The 21118-nt window shown below is 41.3% G+C and overlaps 1 protein-coding gene across 9 annotated transcripts in view; it reads left to right on the top strand.

The window, feature by feature from the left end:
* MLLT10 (MLLT10 histone lysine methyltransferase DOT1L cofactor) overlaps positions 1–21118 on the top strand; it is a 191994-nt gene that overhangs the window by 142744 nt on the left and 28132 nt on the right. The window lies entirely within an intron of this gene.

The raw sequence follows: 21118 nt of genomic DNA, 5'->3' as shown, positions 1-21118 counted from the left end.
TCTGTTACATTTGTAATTGTGTATTTTTTTTACAGACTCGTGAACTTTTTTGTTCAGAATATTCACTATTTTTTCAGACACAAAAAATCTTTTTCCACTAAATAATTCAAGAAAATTTCCCTATTTTCCAAAATGGTTTTATGGTTTCACATAGGTCATCAATGCAAGACGTAACACCTTGCATTGTTCATGGTGCTGTGGTGACAGCAAAGCTGAACTTTAGGATCCTGAAAAATGCAGCAAAAAATGGATCAAAAATGCAACAAAAAATAAGCAAAATCTGCTTTTTGTAATCCGCTTCTTTACTACCAAGAGAGCAAGTTTTGCCTGCATAAAAAAATGCAGCAAAAGCCATAGACTGTATCATCCCGGCATCTTTTGGAAGTAATCTCCATGTATAGAAGTCTACTTGGCAAACTTGTGAGATATACATATATAGTGCAGGATCAGATATAGATGAAGAGGTAGAGCTAGAGGAGGTAGAAGAGGTCAAAGTAGCGGTAGAGGAAGTGGAGGTATAGAGAGCTAGAGATCTCTCTCTCTCTCGATAGATATAGGAAATAGTCTCTTAAGTCACAGAGGAAAGTGAATAGCGGCACCAATGTTACCTTGTAATCCTTTGTACGGAGGAATTGAGCCTTTATCGGCATAAATGTCCAATTTGGAGGTGCTCAGCATATATCGACATGTAGATATAAATAATTCAGAAAAAAGTATGTGCCACTCACTATGGCAGCTTGAATGAAAAGTCCTTTATTTCATGACTTTCATCTTAGATGGTAAGGTGCGGAGGGGTGCGAGGAGAGAGTATGATGGCCGTTTTGCGTTACCATGCTTCAACGGGTCCTAAATTGTTACTTTCAGATTTATTGTCCTGAGATCCGCTGTTGTGCTGATATTCACTTCTTTGTTGTCCTGTTTAAAGGGAATCTATCACCCCATTTTCGCCCATAAGCTGGGGCCACCGCCATCAGGTCCTTATCTACAGCATTCTGTAATGATGATGATGATGATGATGATGTCCTCCTCCTTGCTTCTCCCTCGGCTCCTGCGTCGGCGTACTTTATCTGCGCTGTTGAGGGCAGAGTAAAGTACTGCTATAGATAAGCCCCTGATGGCGGTGGCCTCAGCTGATAGGGCTAAAATGGGGTGACACAGATCCCTTTTAAGGTGCTGGCCCAGGTTTAAGAAAAAAAAAGTCCCCAAAAACAATACTTTAAAATAAATAAAAAATCAATACTTGTTTCATCCCCTGCTGCTCCTTCAATGTGCTAGACATAGTCATTTGACCACTGCAGGCAGTCTCTTTCCTCATACTGGACAAGTGATTGGCTGCAGGAGAATTGTGAAATGAGCGTATTCTGCAGCCATACTCCCGTCTGCTGCCTCCTCCCCCGCTTCTGATTCACAATCATTTGGTAGATTAGCAATATTTATGGGCAGGTAGAAGACTATAGATGACTACACCGGATTTGTTTGTAGCCTGTTACCATGGGGACACATGGGCATGGATAAGAACTGTAGGCAAAAAACAATGGTATCAATTAAAAATATCCTTTCTGCACAGCTTCTTTATTTTTAATGTTGTGTATTGGATCAATGAACAAAGGCAAAGTTGGTTGCCAGTGTGAACTTTCTTAAGCTTGTGACAATAGTAGTGGCAAATGCTGACTGTTTCCTTCTGTTTTATACAACTAGGAGTGAACCTGCCTGTATAGGGGGTGCTATAGTAGACCTAGTGCAAGCGTCACCCGGGTGGGCACAATGCTCTGCAAGAAGTCTTGGTGCTATGGTGCAACGTATCCCCCCAGGAAGGGGGAAGTCAATTTACACTAATGAAGGCTTATTTCACAAACACATCATGAGGAAATAGTCAACCCATCCAGAGCTGCAGGACTGATGCAATGCTCACCTGTGGGGGTTGCATCATTTGGAGGATTCCTACCCTCTCCATTGTATTCTAGCCGGCAGGGATTCGCCCTCGTCTTCTCCAGGCTATTTTTTTGGCATTCGGTATAACTGGGATCTGTAAAATGTCATTCTTCCGCGCTCTTGTGAAGCTGCTTTGTGTCACTATATTATGGGGGAAGCCAGATACTGCACTTGCATCAGTCTCCGAAAATAAGTAGTGCTGTACCCCAGGGACAGACCAGACACTCTGCACTTTAGGAGATAGTCCTTCCAGCTCCGAAGTCTGTAAATAGGAGGAAATTAAGTGTCGGAGACTGCAAGAAATCGGCCAAAAAAACCTGGGTGCATCAGCAGATTTCTAGGTGTCTTGGCTACCTGAGATTTGACTCTGCCTCTTGGGTGCCATAAAACCGCACTACCACATATGGAGAAAAGTTACATCTCCAAAATCATATGGACATCTACACAAGTAATAAACCCTAGACATATAGAGGTACAGTGTAACAGTGCCGAAATAAAGGGGTGATCCAGGGTTAGGTAAACATAGCCGCCTTCTTCCCAAAACAGCGCCAGCCCTGTCTACATGTTGTCTGGTATTGCAGCTCCTCTTCATTGAAGTGAATGGTTCAGAGCTACAATACCAGACACAAGCTGACATGTGCATTATTAAGGGCGCTCTTTCTCAATTGTCGGCCCTAGTACACACCCCACTGATCCGACGACGACTGGATCGTTCATGCCGGTTTTCATAGTCTCCAGTACATCATCCCTTGTTATATGCACCATATTCTTGCTGTATGGGGACAGATGCATCCAAGTTGTATTCTATACGGGGAGGGTGGCACTTGAAGGACGTCTCCTAACTAGAAAACCATTTTCCCGACTCTGTAATCTGCAGCCTTAGATTACACGGAGCCATCTTTCTGTGAGTCCTCTTGTATTTTGCTCTGGTTCTTCTCATTTTAATCTTATCTGCTGATCATTGTTCTCCACTCCGTCTATTTAACCCAATTACGCTGCAGTCATTTGTCTAACAAAACATGGAGCGGTTTACATACAGCCAGACCAGACCCAGGATATCATACGTGCCGAATATTGGGCGTGAGAAGAGTCTTGTGATAGATGTACTTATTATTGATGTGTGTATGAATATAGGCCCATAATATTGCATGATTCCCCCCTCCACAGCTCCTTGCATGAGACAAGGACATATGAAGGACTCACCTGCCGTAGAGAACTCTGGAGATTCTGCATTTTACACTGACGAAGGCTAGTAAGTCGATTAGTGGGACTCCAGTCCAGTGTCCCAGCCAGGTGACCCGCAGGTCTCTTGCCTTCATGAGTGCCCTGCACCACATTAGATTTGTCGGGGCCAGTGTAATGTCATCTGTGCGCCACAAGTAAATTGAATTATCTGTCTGTACATTTTGGTAAAACACCTCCCCCTAGTGGCCAATTTATTGTGCAAAATAGCTTTTGCAAATTTATTTAAAAAAAAAAACAAAAAAACAAAAACTGAAATATCACATGGTCATAAGTATTCAGACCCTTTCAGACACTCATATTTAAGTCACATGCTGTCCATTTCCTTGAGATCCTCCTTGACATGGTTCTACTCCTTCATTGAAGTTCAGCTGTGTTTAAACTGAAAGGACTTGATTTGTAAAGGCGCACACCTCTCTATATAAGACCTCACAGCTCATAGTGCATGTCAGACCAAATGAGAATCATGAGGTCAAAGGAACTGGCCAAGGAGCTCAGAGACAGAATTGTGGCAAGGCACAGATCTGGCCAAGGTTACAAAAGAATTTCTGCAGTACTCAAGGTTCCTAAGAGCGCAGTGGCCTCCATAGTCCTTAAATGGAGGAAGTTTGGAGCCACTAGAAATCATCTTTGACCTGGCCGTCCAGCCAGCTGAGCAATCGTGGGAGAAGAGCCTTGGTGAGAGAGGTAAAGAACAACCCTAAGATCACTGTGGCTGAGCTCCACAGATGCAGTAGGGAGATGGGAGAAAGTTTCACAAAGTCAACAATGCAGCCCTCCGCCAGTTGGGCCATTATGGCAGAGTGGCCCGACGGAAGCCTCTCCTCAGTGCCAAACATATGAAAGCCCGCATAGAGTTTGCTACAAAAAAAAAACACATGAAGGACTCCCAGACTATGAGAAATAAGATTCTCTGGTCTGATAAGACGAACATAGAACGTTTTGGTGATAATTCTAAGTGGTATGTGTGGAGAAAACCAGGTACTGCTCATCACCTGCTCAATACAATCCCAACAGTGAAACATGGTGGTGGCAGCATCATGCTATGGGGGTGTTTCAGTTGCAGGGACAGGACTACTGGTTGTCATTGAAGGAAACATGAATGCGGCCTTGAAGTACAGAGAGATCCTGGATGAAAACCTCTTCCAGAGGGCTCTGGACCTCAGACTTGGCCGAAGGTTCACCTTCCAATAAGACAATGACCCTAAGCACACAGCTAAAATAATAAAGGAGTGTCTTCAGAACAACTGTGACCATTCTTGACTGGCCCAGCCAGAGCCCTGACCTAAACCAATTGCGCATTTTTGGAGAGACCTGAAAATGGCTGTGCACCAACGTTCACCATCCAACCTGACGGAACTGGAGAGGATCTGCAAGGAAGAATGGCAAAAGACCCCCAAATCCAGGTGTGAAAAACTTGTTGCATCATTCCAAAGACGACTCATGGCTGTACTAGCTCAAAAGGTGCTTCTACTCAATACTGAGCAAAGAGTCTGAATACTTATGACCATGTGATATTTCAGTTTTTCTTTAATAAATTTGCAACAATTTCTACATTTCTGTGTGTGTGTGTGTATATATATATATATATATATATATATATATATATATATATATATATATATATATATATATACGCACACACGCTTGAAAAAGGGCCACATCTCTGAACCGAAATTTTGCCATATGGTCTACTAAATAGCACGTGATTATTATCATCTACTTGGTGTGTTGCCTATAAATGAATAAATAAGTAAAAATATATATAATTTTTTTTTCCCATTTATTTATTTAGAGGCAACACACCAAGTAGTTGATGATAATCACGTGCTATTTAGTAGCCCATATGGCAAAATTTCGGTTCAGAGATATGGACCTTTTGTATATTTGCATTGTACTGTATTTTCATGTTGTGGGGTACCCCAATTACAGCAAGTTTAGATTAATACAACAAGCTCTAGCGCCCCCAACTGGTCTAAAATGTTGCTAATAATTGACAGATCATTTAATCAATATTTATGTACAAACATCAAACTAAATACCCTTTTTTCCCCAAATTGTTTCCCCCCCGCCCCTCCCCCTCTTAATGATTGATTGCCCGAGCGGAGCATGAGATTGTGGACATGCTGAGCTTTTGGATGTAAAGGGAATGCTCCTTTTTTTTTTTTTTTTTTTTAATTCTGCACAGGGTTTTAAGTAAGAAGAGGTCAGAGGGTGGGGGGTAAAAAGGAATTTACAGCTAGGGGGTCCAATGTTTATATTTATGTTTCTCCCTCTCCCATATTGATAGTTCTGCTTCACGTCACTTGTCTTATCTATTGCATTTTTTCTGTGCTGTATTGTGCATAAATATGTGACTTCAGATTTTGTATTAGTCTATGCCTGATGAAGAGACCTGAGTAGTCTCGAAAGCTTGCAATGTGTTACCATCTTTTCAGTTAGCCATTAAAAGGTATCAACTACTGAGGACTCTCAATCCTGAATATTTTTCTATCCACTGGCTAACACGGTACAAAGATATACATCTTTCCTGTATCACAGCTAGGGGGGAAATTCTTAGGTAACATGTGACCCAACAGGAAGAACAAAGGAGTCCCAGTACTGGAGTAATCCTGTACTCCGTCTAATTAAAATCCTTCCAATCTTATTTTAGCCCTTGTCCTGGCGAGATTGGCTTCACATTGAAATCCTCATTGAGCAGAGCAAGGCCGGCTGCACGGTGCTGCACGCTGAGACGGCTCCATCTTATATTTTTGCTGGTAGTGGAAAATGCTTTTTGCCTCTGAGCTGGAGCTTATTTAGCGTGGCTTATCGGGCGCTCCTGTAGCAGCCATCAGTCTCCAGGCAACACCACGGAGGCATTGACCTCTTGATCGAACTGAGTGGAAGCAGGACCTTAACTTAGCTGCCTAAAACAATAGTGATCCAAGGCCTTGTTACCTAGTAGTAGTCGCTCCAGGCATTTCTCTTCCTGGGTATTAATTTTATGCATATCCTCCATTTAATATACAAATGTCCAAAGTTTGTATTCCACGCCCTACTTTTTTCACTTTTATTTTTTATTTTTTGCTAACGAAATGTAGTTTTGCCTTTTTATAGAATAATAAAAATGTTAAAATGCAGTGGCATGTTGTTTTTTTATACAAAGTATTAAAAATTAAGTACTCAAATAATTTTTTTTTTTTTATAAAAATAGTTGATTGTATAACGAAGTTTGTAATATTTACATCTATTTTGAAATTTTTTAGACAAAGCATTTGGTTAACGCCTCAGTCAGGCATTAATTTTTTTTGGCACACAGTTTTTCATCCATGTGTTTAAATCTGATTTTCGTCTGTTTTCAGGTCATGTGGCCAATTTATCATCATTGGGGCATCCATTTTTTTTCCCCTTACAAAGAAAAAATAAATTTGGAAGCTTTTCTTGAATATACAGTAAAAAAACAAAACAAAAGACAGCACCTGGATGACACACATGATGGCATTCGTGTGTTGTCCTTGTCTTTTTCTTTCTTTTCTTTTTTTTTTTTTTTTTTTTTTATGGACCCCTTGATTGCAATAGGGGAGTTTGAGCCATGACTTGGATGAAAACAGGCATGTGTTAAGGTTTTTTTAAATTAATAAATATAAATATTTTTATTAATTTGTAATTTGCAAAAAAAACAAAACTTGACTTTTGAACAGTAACAAATGGGTACATGTTCTATCCACAAGATTGCTTTAAAACTGTTTTTTTTGTCTGTAAAAAGCAAACAAGCTAGTCTAGAAATGATGATGATTTAGAGTGTCAAAATGATTAATGAATATACATAGTTATGGAAAAAGTGCTGAAAAAAATAAAAATTTTTTTGTCCATTTAAAAATAACCTATATTCCTGATTGGATGGTCCTGCACCTCCAGTACCTTTAATGTGATTGGTATAACTCAGACCCACATTATTATTTATAATAATTATTATTATTATTATTATTATTATTATTTATAATTATTATGCCATTTTATTCAGTGGCACTCTGCATGTGAAAAGGGGTATACCTAATTAGTACAAGATTATTGTACTTAAGTCATCGACTGGTACAGGAGAGAGGACTCTGTCCTAGAGAGAGATCGATCGATCTTTCTTTCTTTTGTGGTCATTTTGCATATACAGACACTGGATTTTATCTCTTGCAGAGAGAGGTAACCAACAGTTGGAGTGGGATTAATGTGGAATATTAATGCCGCCACATAGCTTTGCAGAAAGTGAGTTTTGCAAATGCCGGAGGAAGGTTGACTTGACGCCGCGTTCATTTAAAAATCCGGGTGCTGCTTTGTTTTCCGTCCATTTTCCGAGATTGATGGCTTCAGGCAGTATCCAGCTATAATGCGATAGTCTGATTTCTTTTTGTATTAGCGTTTGACTGTTGCATCGAAATGGAGAACGCGTCAGTTAAATAATGTTGCGAGTTCCTTTATAGAGTCCTCTCTTTTTACAGTAAGTCGCTGATGGAATGACATTGAACCAAGCACAAGCTGTCTATGGCCTTAAAATTTGGTTTAAGTAGCGTGCCTGTCATCTCCATTGTCTGCTCTCCAGAAATCTCGCCGGTCCTGATGTCACCGAGATCACTTTAATAGCCTGTCAGGTTCTTAATTTTTGACAGATAATTCCTTCGCTGGAACAAGATAGTCACTAATGTAAGAAACAATTCAGATCCACGTGTCACTGGGTCGGGTTTTCTTTTGCGACTCGTTGGATTCTGCACTTTCTGATCTTCCATAAAAAAGAAATGATAGAAAAATCGATTGGAAGAGAAAATAAAATGAAAACCAAAAACGTCGTATGGCTAGAACAGTACACAAATCTTTGCTTTTTACACGCACACAGTACAAGTATCAAAGCATGCCATCAATCCTGTCTACCCTTAGGAGAGCTGCCCCCCTCCCAAAACCGGGGCATGGATAGGTAGCCGCAACGTTATACACCCACACTCATACTGGCAGAGTTTGTTTCAACCGGGGTTTATTTCTTTATTTACTTTTTTTTTTTGTTTTCATTATTTTTGTTTTTTTATTTATTTTAAATGATCACTCCAAAAAATGGAATGAGTGCACTGTACAAATGATGCCTTTTGTACAGAAAGGTGTGGAGTGGAGGGTGCCATTAGGGTTATTCCAAGTGTATGATTTATTATGCTTCACTTATATAGCACCATCATATTCCTCAGCGCTTTACAGACACCATTATCGCTGGTGTCTATCAATCTACATTCCCATCAGTAATGGCTTTGGAGTGTGGGAGAACATACAAACTCCTTGCAGATGTTGTCCTTGCTGAGATTCGAACCCAGGATCCCATCACTGCAAGGTTGCAGTTCTAACCACTGAGCCACCCTTCTGCCCCAATTTAAAAATATATACCGGTAATCACAAGGAAACTACAGGACTCTTAAAATATCAAATATAAAGCACTGAGTGTATTTTATTCGCCTAGGTAATGCTTTGTTTTGATCCTGGCATGGAATATATAAAATAATCTAATAAAAAATATATAATTTTTATTTATTTATTTTTTTTTTTACAGTAAATGTTAAATTTATTTGCTTATACACATTATAGACGGTAGTTTATATTCTTTCGCCTCGTTCTGTTTCAATATTAGGATTTCCAATCTTATACCCACATGGCTTTATGACTGCTGGAAAGTGAGCATATGGTTAGTGCCCTCTAGCTATCTTGTGATTTGTAAACCTATTTGCTGTTTCCTGTCAAAGCATCACATTTTGCCAGCTACGCTTCAGCATTACGGGTTGCGGCTTCTTCCATTTCTGCAGCTTTTACTTGCCTTGTTACTTTTTATGTTTTTTCTTTTTTTTTTTTTTTTTTTATTTTATTACAGAATTGTAATTTCTTTTTTTTTTCTTTCTTTTTTTTTTTTGCAACTCTGTTGTTGCCTATGAGCAGATAGATGATATTCTCGTGACGGGTTATGAACAAATCGATTACTTACAAAATTGTGTAAGTAAAAGAACTGACGACACGGTGGCGAATCCACTTTTTCTGTTCTGCCCGTAGGATGCTTGTTTACAGATGATGTAAATAAAATGGGTAAATAAAATATTCTGTTTTTTTTTTTTTTTTTTTTTTTTTTTTGAGTTCCTTTTAGTTTGTTTACCCCGGTGTCTCCCCTTTTGGTTTTTAACTTCCTCTCTCGGCAATACAAAGCAGTGACAGAACAGGAAGCGAATAATCTGCTTGACCCCTTCTCATTATCAACAGGATAAGGAATGCAACTGAAAAAATAATCGTTTGTCAGCCGAGGCAACGGATCTTCAGACAAATGTAAAAGCGTTTGTGCTCGGCTTTCTACGAGGTGTCACATCTGATATTAGGTACAGAAAAAAAAGAAAACAACTTACAATGACTTGTAGCTGTCGGAGTAAAGCAATTCTGTGGAGGATTGAAAGCTGCGCTCTTCTGCGATTGTATCAAGCCAGTGAACTGTCCCTTCATCAGTCTCGGCAAATCTCTCGCTGTATATCTATAGTAATAAAATAAGAGGCTTATTGATAGTATATAAACTGATTAAAGCAGTCTCACAGTCGGTTTTTCATACATGGGATGGCACCAAAGACTACGGAGGTAGTGAGTTCTGTACGGTTTAAGTACAATGAGATCCCACCCCCTTCTTTATGGAAACTCGACTTGTGGGCATTCAGCATTAGCCTAAACAATGGCTCTGAATATGTTAAGCCCCTAACAATTAGGGAGCAGTTTGGGGCATTGAATAATGTCGAATGATGCAATTGAACCTGACAGCTTGAACAGTCAGCCCCCTCATGGGACCTGAAAGTTGTTCACACTTGGTTTCATCTCTCATCGCAAGCTGAGTAGTAAAGCTCTACTTGTCGGCTAACGCAAAAAAAAGTGGCTTTCCTAAAATAAAAATATTTTGTATGGTACAAATTTAACCCCACAGTACCTCCCATGTTTCATACAAACACTTCCTGTAACTCTATAAGAGTTTGGCCAAGTGTCCAGGTGGAATATCGTCTCCTAAATTGGCCACCTTATTGAGACTCTTTTCCCAGATAATGGCTGGCATTTCCCATTAGAGATCTTTTCACCTTTCTGGAGTTCCCCGTGCTACTTTTTCCGTCCCTGTTCCCATTAGGACCACAGTCATTGTCCTTAATTCCAACAAATACTAGGTCCAATTCCTTAGCGTTCAAGTTGGACATACGACCTTCTTTTTGAAAAGAAACGCCATACAGATGTTGTCCACTTCCTCCAGGACTCTGGTTTCAGATATTTTCTTACCCAGAATAACCAAAGAGTTGGACAAAATTGAGAACAAAACCCAAGAGCAACAAGATGGATTCATGTTCTCATTATTTACTCGTCATCGTTAGACCCAATCGGAAGGCAGAACATCTGAACAACCGCTGTCCTTGTGATTCCTGGGGTTCAGAGTCCTCTTTATAGAGAATCGTAATAGGCAAGGCTGAAGTTATCCCAGGGACCAAGTGACCAATGTGCTGCTGCCTTCTAACTTTTTGGCTTCCATCTTGGAAATTTCATATTGACTGGCATGTCTAAAATTCCTTTTGCCTCAGATCTATTGATGCCCATACACCAAAGCTACAATACTACAGGGAGATTCACACGAAAGAGGCCATGAATATTCTGATGCAACTCCCATTAGGATGAAGTAATTCCGAAAAATATACTATATACCTTGATGTAGCGCTTGTAATCGAGTGCATTACATGCGATGCTGGAAGTGATCTTTTCCTGACAGTTTTGACACGGCGCTCCATGTTCCAGCAGCAATTTTGCATCTGTCTGGCGCCTATCTCACCGCTCCAACGTGGGAGCATCGTGGCTTGTTCAAAACTAAATACTGAGGAGCACATGGAACGTTGTTTTGTTCAGATTCCTTGTTACAGAATGTTTAGGACCTCTTTTGAGTGAATCTCCCTGTACTTACCGCCATTAGGCAAGAGTGGTGCTGTTTTTGGCTGAAAGCAGCTATGTGTTCTAATCTTATACGACCTCCTTATTTCAACTTTACGTGAGTAGTACAGAAGAATATAACAAACTTTCTTAGAAATATGCTTTCTCCCCCTTCAGTTTTGAGCCAAGTTTCCTCCCCATACCTCCAAACTCTGCATTCACTCGAAGAAATTCTGCTAAAATCAGAATTGCTCAAAACAAGATGGACTGCCAGCCCATTAATTGATCAGATTAAAGTTACCTAGTGAAGTCTATGGAGTGGGCGGGAAAAGGCATGAGCTCAGAGAGGCAGAGACACACAGGTCCATATTTCTGCTTTCTAGTAAGTGTTTTACTTCACCCTGGTGCTAGATTCATAGATGCACTGCTGTTTAAGGTCCTCATGATGCTGCTGCTTTTGGACATGTTACATGTTGAGACAGGAGAGCAGGAATCCCTCGTGTGTCTGTCTGTGCTGTGCATAAGACACCTCATAGCGGTCTCCACCCACCAGCTCAGAGAAAACTGAAAGGTCTAAATAGCGCCTGCATAGGGAAAAACCGGTGAAAAGTGCAGGATACAAGTCATGGCCAGCAGTGTTATTGTGCACACAGGATGGATTATTCTGAAAGTCACCTAAAACGACAGGTATGTTTTAATGTCTTCTCAGTTGATTTTTTTTTCCGCTAACTTGGCTCGTATATTTACACTGGTTGATAATTGTAAATGTCGTCCGTCCTCAATAGATCTTGAGATAATTTGTTTGTTATTAGGTAGATTGGTTTAAGTTGTGTTACTTGCAGTCATAATTCTTTTAAGTGGCTTCAAGTGATTCCCCGTCGTTTCTTCGTTTTACTGATCCTTTAATAATATATGGATACAGTGAAATGTTCGACAAGACCGGAGTGCGCTGACACTTGATTGTGTTCCACATGAGCGGTTCGACATTTCTCTAGTAAAGCACATTTCAGATCCATAAGAATAAAGCTTCATGCACATGGTCATACGATGACTCCAGAAGGAGGAGTCGTGGAGCACTGCATGGCTGGCAGGAAGTCAGACTGTGTTCTCTGCCCTAGGAGTTCAGACAAGCCTTGAACTTTGCCGACCGCTGCCGTCCACAAACTGCAGCTGTAACTGGCTCCGTGTACACAGACCACGCTCCGACACACAACGGGTGACGGTACGGACTGTCTATTTACTAGCCTTGTTCGTGAACTGGACCAGACTTGCACATGCTGTGATTTTACCCTCTCGGACTTGAGGTGTGTAAGGGGGAAAATCGCCCATGTGCACTAGCACATGGCATACAATTGGTCTTAAGGTTGTAGATAAGTATAAACGGGTGTGTTTCTGCATCTGTGTAATAGATGCGAGTCCAGGACTAGTCCATATGATGCTGTTAGTCTGGCCATCATATCCGCGGTCAGATGAAGATGTGCATTCTGTAGAAATGCATAAATCTTATTGTTCCAGCATCACAATGCTCCATATACATTACCTTACACGTACCATTGGATGGCAGCCAGTCACATGCCAGTTGGCTATCCTTAGGGTCTGTTCACATGAGATGCATATTCGCTGTGACAATATCCTACTTACATTGTGCAGATATCACTGCTGGTTCAGTTTTGCATATGCGGCAGGGATGTCGCCGTCTTCACGCTCTGCATTGTAAAGAGAGAAATCACCGGTAAATTTTCGCTTCAACTTGCTCTGTAAACTGAAAATCTGCTGCAAACCTGTCCTATATGAAGAAGCCCTTACAGTTCCCACCTATCTTGTCCATCCTCCTGATGTCATCAGGTACTCTAGAATGAGTGTGTAAGGAGAACATATCGTTGCAAATAATTTTTTTATTGCATCTGTCCTGGCATCTTTTTATTTTGCCATGGATTAGAGCCAACTGATCATTTTTGGATCCCTGCCCAGTTCATTTTAACGGTTGGGTGACATCGCAGGGTCCAGGAATTTGTGTATTCTGCAGGAACAGTCTCCACAAAAGGGGCATCCTCTATTTGAGAGCCAGTGAAAGGCGATTTCAGCTGTGGAATTTTCCAGCTTGTTGGAATCCTCTGCCCTTAATGTGTATCGACAGGATGATTGCACTTTTTTAATGTTTGCTATGGCCTGTTTTTACTGTAAGCGAAACATGAATCTTCTACTTCACATTTAATCCCTGCGCTGCCATTAGCCCTGCAATGCAAAGGTGTTAATAATGCGCAACTTAAATATTTATTACTTTTTCCTTCTCCAAGAGACTAGCGTTTGCTCTCATCCTCCTTTTTGTGTGTATTCCAGATTTCGTAGTCTCAAATTGCACATTATAGCTGGTGGTTGCCAGCGTTTCAGAGAATCATGAGTACACGGGGGTAATATGTTTGTTCCACGGTTATATCTGTTATTAATGTAGATTGTACAAGATATATACTTTGAGAAAAAATATTAGCAAGTACCGTTGGTCCTACTTGCTTTGCAGTTGCTGCCACCCTGGAATTTTGCATTGTCCACAAGACCACCATTTCAGAAATAAGATGTCTGTAACTGGACGGTTTGGAAACTTGATGACCTCATTTGATTCCTTAGGTGGGCAGGGATCACTTGGCAGCAAGGTTACAGTGCTAAGAATCAGCTTAGTGCCAGGTCTTGCCAGCTTCAAGACAAGTCTTCACTGGCCAAAGTTTTGGAAATACTGATCCTATTATGAAATTTGGTGAAACCTCTTGGAGAAGACTGCTTTTCCATGTAGACCAGGTTTTGATGTGACAGATTTTCAGTTTCTGTTTTTGTTCTGTTTCTAGTGGCAGAAGTTTTTGATAGACATGATCAGGCAACATGATGCTTGTCCCGTCCAGGAATGATTTGGTTAAATGGCTGAATTCCGAGGCCGGCAGAGATGAGCAGTGTTCTGCAGTCAGAAGTAGTGACTCGGACAAAAGTGATGGCTGTGCCGAACAGCGGGGGCTTGTTACCATTCCCTTCACTGGCAAGTGTCAGGAAAGTCACCGGGAATTAGTGTATAGCCAGTCAGAGAGACATTAGCGGAAGATGGCAAAACAGATGAGTGCGTTTTCCAGTGGGGGTTCACGGTGCGGTGTACAGGACGCTGTTGTGGCTCTGATCCACTAGTGTGTATACCAAGATCCCTGGCTAAAATCGTAAGCTTGTCACCGTATTCACCCTGATAATAGGGGTCTGCTTGCCCTTCGGCTTCTCATGTGTATATACAATATCTGACCAATGGTAACACCTACATGGTGTGTTATTTATGCTCGCCTTTCATTTCTTCCCACGCTTCCAATACCTCCCTATTAAATGTCTTCCAGGTATATAGAATCATAGAATCATAGAATCGTAGAGTTGGAAGGGACCTCCTGGGCCATCTGGTCCAACCCCCTGCTCAAAGCAGGATTCGCTAAATCATCCCAGTCAGATGTCTGTCCAGCCTCTGTTTGAAGACTTCCATTGAAGGAGAACTCACCACTTCTCGTGGCAGCCTGTTCCACTCATTGATCACTCTAACTGTCAAAAAGTTTTTTCTAATATCTAATCTGTGTCTCCTCCCATTCAGTTTCATCCCATTGCTTCTAGTCTTTCCTTGTGCAAATGAGAATAAAGTTGATCCTTCTACAAAGTGACAGCCCTTTAGATATTTGTAGACAGCTATTAAGTCTCCTCTCAGTCTTCTCTTTTGCAAACTAAACATTCCCAAATCCTGCAACCTTTCCTCATAAGACAGGGTTTGCAGACCGGTCACCATTCTGGTCGCTCTTTTCTGAACTTGCTCCAGTTTGTTGATGTCTTTTTTAAAATGTGGTGCCCAAAACTGGACACAATATTCCAGATGAGGTCTGACCAAAGAGGAGTAGAGGGAAATAATGACTTCACGTGATCTAGACTGTATGCTTCTGTTAATACATCCTAGAATTGCATTTGCCTTTTTTGCTGCTGCATCACACTGTTGACTCATATTCAGTCTGTGATCTATTAGTATACCCAAGTCTTTTTCACATGTGCTGTCACTTAGCCCTATTCCTCCCATTCTATATATGCTTTTTTCATTTTTATTGCCCAGATGTAGTACTTTGCATTTCTCCCTGTTAAAAACCATTCTGTTAGTTGCTGCCCACTTCTCCAGTTTATTTAAATCTTTTTGAATCCTCTCTCTCTCTTCTCTAGTATTAGCTATCCCTCCTAGCTTTGTGTCATCAGCAAATTTAATCAGTTTACCCTCAATTCCTTCATCTAAATCATTGATAAAGATGTTGAACAATACAGGGCCCAGGACAGAGCCCTGTGGTACCCCACTTGAGACATTCTTCCAACTGGATGTGCAGCCATTTACGACCACTCTTTGGGTCCGATCACTAAGCCAGTTATGAATCCACCTAACAGTTGCCTTGTCCATTCCATACTTAGTCATTTTTTCAATAAGGATTGTATGAGAGACTTTGTCAAATGCTTTGCTGAAGTCAAGATATACTATATCTACAGCATTTCCTTGATCCACCCAATCAGTGATACCGTCATAGCAGGAAATTAAGTTAGTCTGACATGACTTATTAGTTAGAAACCCATGCTGACTCTGTTTAATCACTTCATTCTTATCCAGGTATTGACATACATGTTTAATAATTTGTTCAAAGACCTTTCCTGGTATAGAAGTCAGTCTCACCGGCCTATAGTTGCCTGGGTCCACCTTCTTCCCCTTTTTGAAGATAGGAACAACATTTGCTCTTCTCCAGTCTTCTGGCACTTCTCCTGTTCTCCAAGAATTTTCAAAGATTATGGAGAGGGGTTCAAAAATTTCTTCTGCTATCTCCTTCAGTACTCTGGGGTGTAATTCATCTGGACCTGGAGACTTGAATTCATTTAGGTTAGCTAAGTGTTTCCTCACTATCTTTCTGTTTATAGATATCCTGGATTCTTCTATTCCCTTAATAGGACAGTGAATAACAGTTGATGTTGCATTTCCTTTCTGAGAGAAAACAGATGCAAAATAGGAATTTAAAAGTTCAGCCTTCTCAACATCCTGTCTTACCATTTCATCATTTTCATCCTATAGCATCTTTGACTTTTCTTTTACTTTTGACATATCCCCAAAATCCTTTATTATTGCTTTTGACATCTCTTGCAAGCCTCAGTTCATTTTCAGCTTTAGCTAATCTGATTTGTGCCCTGCAGGTTCTGCAGACAGCATTATATTCTTTTTTAGATATGCCTCCCTCTTTCCATTTTATAAACATTTTTTTCTTCCTTTTTAGCATGTGCTTAAGTTCTGTGTTCATCCATCCTGGTTTCCTTAAATGCTTCCTATTCTTCCCTCTTTTCGGAATTGTTAACAACTGTGCTTTGAGAATTTCATTTTTCAAGATTTCCCATCCTTCCTGGACATTTTTGTCTTTAAGGATATCCAGCCATTGGATCCCTCCAATTCTCTTTCTGAATCCCTTAAAATCTGCCTTTCTGAAATCTAACCTTGACGTCTGAGTCTTCACAGGTCTTCTACCTCTAGTTATCCAAAATTCTAAAATAGCATGGTCGCTACCTCCTAGGGTCCCAGCCACTTTTACCTCCTCAACCATTTCCTCCCTGTTTATAAGGATTAGATCCAAGGTAGCAGTTCCCCTTGTTTTCTCCCTTACCTTTTGGAAGATAAAGTTGTCAGCAAGAGAGGATAAGAATTTCCTTGACCTGTTAGTTTTGCCTGAGAGAGATTCCCAACAAATGTCTGGATAGTTGAAATCTCCCATGACAACTATGTCATATTTTTTGGAGAACTTGGCCATCTGATGCATAAAGAGTTCATCTATATCTTCGGCTTGCACAGGCGGCCTGTAGTAAATGCCTACAATGGTGTCCTTTCCATTGTTCTGTCCTTGTATTCTTACCCAAACAGTTTCCACAGAACTCCCAGTCTCTGAAGCTTCAATCTCTGTGCAGATATACGCGTTTCGAACATACAATGCGACACCCCCTCCTCGTTTATCAAGTCTGTTTCTTGCAAATAAGTTGTATCCTTCTAGTCTTGTATTCCAATTATGTGTATTGTCCCACCAAGTTTCAGTGATTCCAATTACATCATATTTCTTTTCCTGTGTTAGTAGTTCCAATTCTCCTTGTTTGTTGCCCATGCTTTGTGCATTAGTATAGAAACATTTTAGTTTGTGATTGGTTTCTCTTTCTCCAATATTTTTATTAATTAGATTCTTTCGTCTTTGTTCTTCCTTTCCACTTCTAATAGCAGAGTTCTCAATAGCATTTGTCAGGTGTATGGCTTTTTCTGGTCTTTTGCTTCCCTTCCCATGTTGTTCTAGTTTAAAGCTCTCCTTACAAGTGTAGCAAGGCGACTTCCAAATACATGCTTTCCAGTCTTCGTAAGGTGCACCCCATCTCTAGCAAGTAGTCCATCGTATAAGTAGTTCACTCCGTGATCCAGAAATCCAAATCGTTGTTGACGGCACCATCGACGTAGCCAGTTGTTCACCTTCAGAATCTTATTCCACCTCCTTGTTCCATGGCCATCCACTGGGAGGATGGAAGAGAAGACCACCTGCGCTCCCAGTTCTTTCACTTTCTTGCCTAAGTCTTCAAAGTCTCTGCAGATGATTTCCAGGTCGTTTCTTGCGGTGTCATTTGTCCCCACATGTAGTAGCAGGAATGGGTAGTCATCTGTAGGTCTGAAGAGTCCTGATATCCTGTCAGACACATCTTTAATTTTTGCACCTGGAAGACAGCACATTTCTCTTGTAGTTATATCCGGTCTGCAGATAGCGGCCTCTGTTCCTCTCAGCAGGGAATCCCCCATGACCACCACTCTCCGTTTCTTCTTCACAACATTTTTCTTTCTCCATCCAGGAGGACTCTGAGGGCGTACAAGGTTGCTGTTTGTTGGCAAAGTCTTATCCTGATGTATTTCTTCATCGTTTTCCTGCGTGAGAGCCTGGTACTGGTTTCTGAGCAGTATGGGTGCTGACTGCCTCCTGATCCTCCTGCTTCTCTGGGTCACATGTCTCCATTCCTCTGTTTCTTCAGGTGCACTTCGAATTTCTTCTCTTTCTGTAACATGAAGAGATAATTCTGCTCTGTCCAAGAACTCTTCACCTTCCTTAATGATCTTCAACGTAGCTAACCTCTCTTCGAGATTTTGCAACTTTTCCTCCAACAGGGACACAAGCTTGCATTTGTGGCATGTGAAGTTTGGCTTTTCCACTGGTAAATCTGTGAACATGTAGCAAGAAATGCAGCTCATTATAATCCCTAGTGTGAGTGTCTGGGATGGCAGATTAGATTGTGAGCCCAGTGGGCACAGGGACTGATGTATGCAATGCTGGCCCAACTGGAAATAAATCATATGCCGCAAAATTTGTTTGTGTATAGACCGATGATTGGCGAAATGAGCGTTCACAAAAAAGGTTTGTTCCCGGCCGGTGGCCTGTGTATAGAGGGCGGCGATGAGCGAAATGATGCCATTGGCACATCGGATTACCTGTGCGAGCCCCAAATCATCATTAATGGCAGCATATGTTCCAGTCTTCACCTGGAATCTAGGAATGATGTACAGAGTAAATCCCCCCCCCATACACAATAGATGGCTGTTGGCCGGCTCCTCCATACACAGGAATATGTATGGCTCCACAGAGTGCTCCTGCGTTCTCTGAGAACCGCTACCACACTCCTCTTATGGCGGTTTATCTCATTGAAATTGAGGCCAGATCCTTATCTTTCCTGATGTCATCATGCAAATTAAACTGTTAGACGAACGGTGTTTGTGGGGACCTTATGTTTGTAGTAACAATTGTTTCGGGCACATTGCATCAGCTATGTGTAAAAGGGCCTTAAAGGGAATGTCAGCAGGTTTTTGCTATGGAATCTGAGATCAGCATGATGTAGGGGCAGAGACTCTGATTCCAGCAATATATCACTTACTGGACTGCTTGGTGAAGATTTGATAGAATCCCTGTTTTTTTTCTGCTGTAGATCCAGCCGTGGTCAGAATGCAGAGGGCTGTATATCCCGCCCACCACACCCCTTGACTGGCCGTTTCCTGCGTACACGGTCAGCAAGCTGCCAATCAGTGGTGGGGGTGGGGTTACACAGACTAGCCTGACTACCTAGCCCTGCAGTGATGATCTTCATCTGATAAAACACTAATTATATTGAAATTTTAAGAAAGCTGCTGAGCACGTGATACATCTCCGGAATCTGTCTGCCCCTACATCATGCTGCCCTCAGAATTAAGAGTAAAAACCTGCTGACAGATTCCCTTTAAACGTTGCCCATTCTTCTTGTGTTAGCACTTATCAAAGCTCCCTTATGAGCATCAGTCTGCCGTGTAAGCCCACCTTTTATCTGGTTAGTGTCCGTTCTGCCATGTCTCTATTTTCATTTTTTATTAAATTGATTTATTTTTTTTATTATTTACCGTTTTATTCTGCCGGAGTGCTGGTGTATTTCTCCGTTTGTGGCTTGATACTTTGCTGCATTGCTGCCCCGGATTGAACTCACTCTTTTTCTTTTTTGTAAGAATGACTTAGTTACAGTAGTGCACAAGTGGTTTCTCTTCTGGAAGCCCGGCCCGTGGTATGACAGACACAGGAATGTTCTTAGAAAGGGAATGGTGTGCGCGGCCAAGGGAAAGCGGTTTTTATTGCAGCGGATTATGCAAGACTTTGGCTGCCTATGTTGGAGGGCTCATTTTCACGTGTTTGGCATCGGTCCCAGTATAGACCTTCCCCCCCCCCCCCCTTCTCTCTCCTAGCGGTGGTTAGCGACATGAATGAATACAAAGTTTTGAAGAGCGGTTCAGTAAGTAGGGCTGGGACCGTGCCAAAAAATGCAGCTCCTTATTTGAGGTCAGGGCAGAGCGCCTATTTGTGGAACTGTCTATTGTGTCGGAACATATCCTCCTCCTTACGCTTTCCTCTTCCCCTCCAGAAAGCCAAGCTCCTGAGCAAGGAGGCAATGACATAGTATGCAGATTTCTGGGGAATGACGGCGCTCTGTTATATGCCGTCACTCGGGATTGACCGGTGTATCTGAAGGCTGGACCCTCTTCACCTCCACAGCCGGTTTGAGACGTGCGAGGCCAATCATTTGTGTTGTCTACCGGCTCTTACGTCCTAATAAGATTAAATAATTAACAGGATAACCACATGGTTGCCGTGCGCTAAGGTCCTATTATTGACTTTAGGGGTGAGTGGAATCCTTCACACTGTGTAATTGCTCCAGTTCCCCGGTATTGCAGGCAGGGTTCTGCATCATATCGGCCAATTAACTCGATATAAAGTGTTCATCGTCCTGCTAAATTCCTAGAAGCTAATACAAATTCCCAGATTCTTTGCGTTGTGTCCCATAGAGAACGGATGCACGAAGCGATAGTACCATTCAGGATACTCTGCTTAATCTTTTTTCCCTTTTTTGCTAATTATTCTTGAGTTTTATTATTCCTTGCAGTTTTCAAAAATCTGAAAATTTCCTAAAATCTAGTTCATGGAAAATGTTGTAATTACAGACCAATTCCAAACACTGTGCTACATAGAAAAGGATGCATGTCCTGATAGTACCATGTACAGTATGTGTTGACCTGTCTTGCATCTTGTGTCCCCCGATCCTAAGCCGAACTATAGTAATCCTCACTGTTTCCAAAACCTCATCTTGCTGTCTGCAAAATGGAAATATTGTATGTTCCTATAGGGTTTGAGCATCTCTTAGTGTTGTAATAAGTCAGCCAAGACTCTGAGTTACTATATGTACAATAGAAAAATATTCAGAATTGAGAGTCCTTAGTGGTTGATACCTTTTAATGGCTAACTGAAAAGATGGTAACACATTGCAAGCTTTCGAGACTACTCAGGTCTCTTCATCAGGCATCTATATGTACAATAAAGATATTTCTCTTCACTGACAGGCAGCAGAGATCTTGGAAACTTGTCATATAAAATGTTGGCAAGTTAAACGACTGTTCAGC

This window comes from Dendrobates tinctorius, unplaced genomic scaffold (assembly GCF_039654945.1).
Source record: "Dendrobates tinctorius isolate UK_male_01 unplaced genomic scaffold, ASM3965494v1 ptg000070l, whole genome shotgun sequence".
Lineage (NCBI taxonomy): Eukaryota > Metazoa > Chordata > Amphibia > Anura > Dendrobatidae > Dendrobates > Dendrobates tinctorius.
The sequence above is the reverse complement of the archived record's forward strand: the minus strand, read 5'-3'. Positions and strand labels throughout refer to the sequence as shown.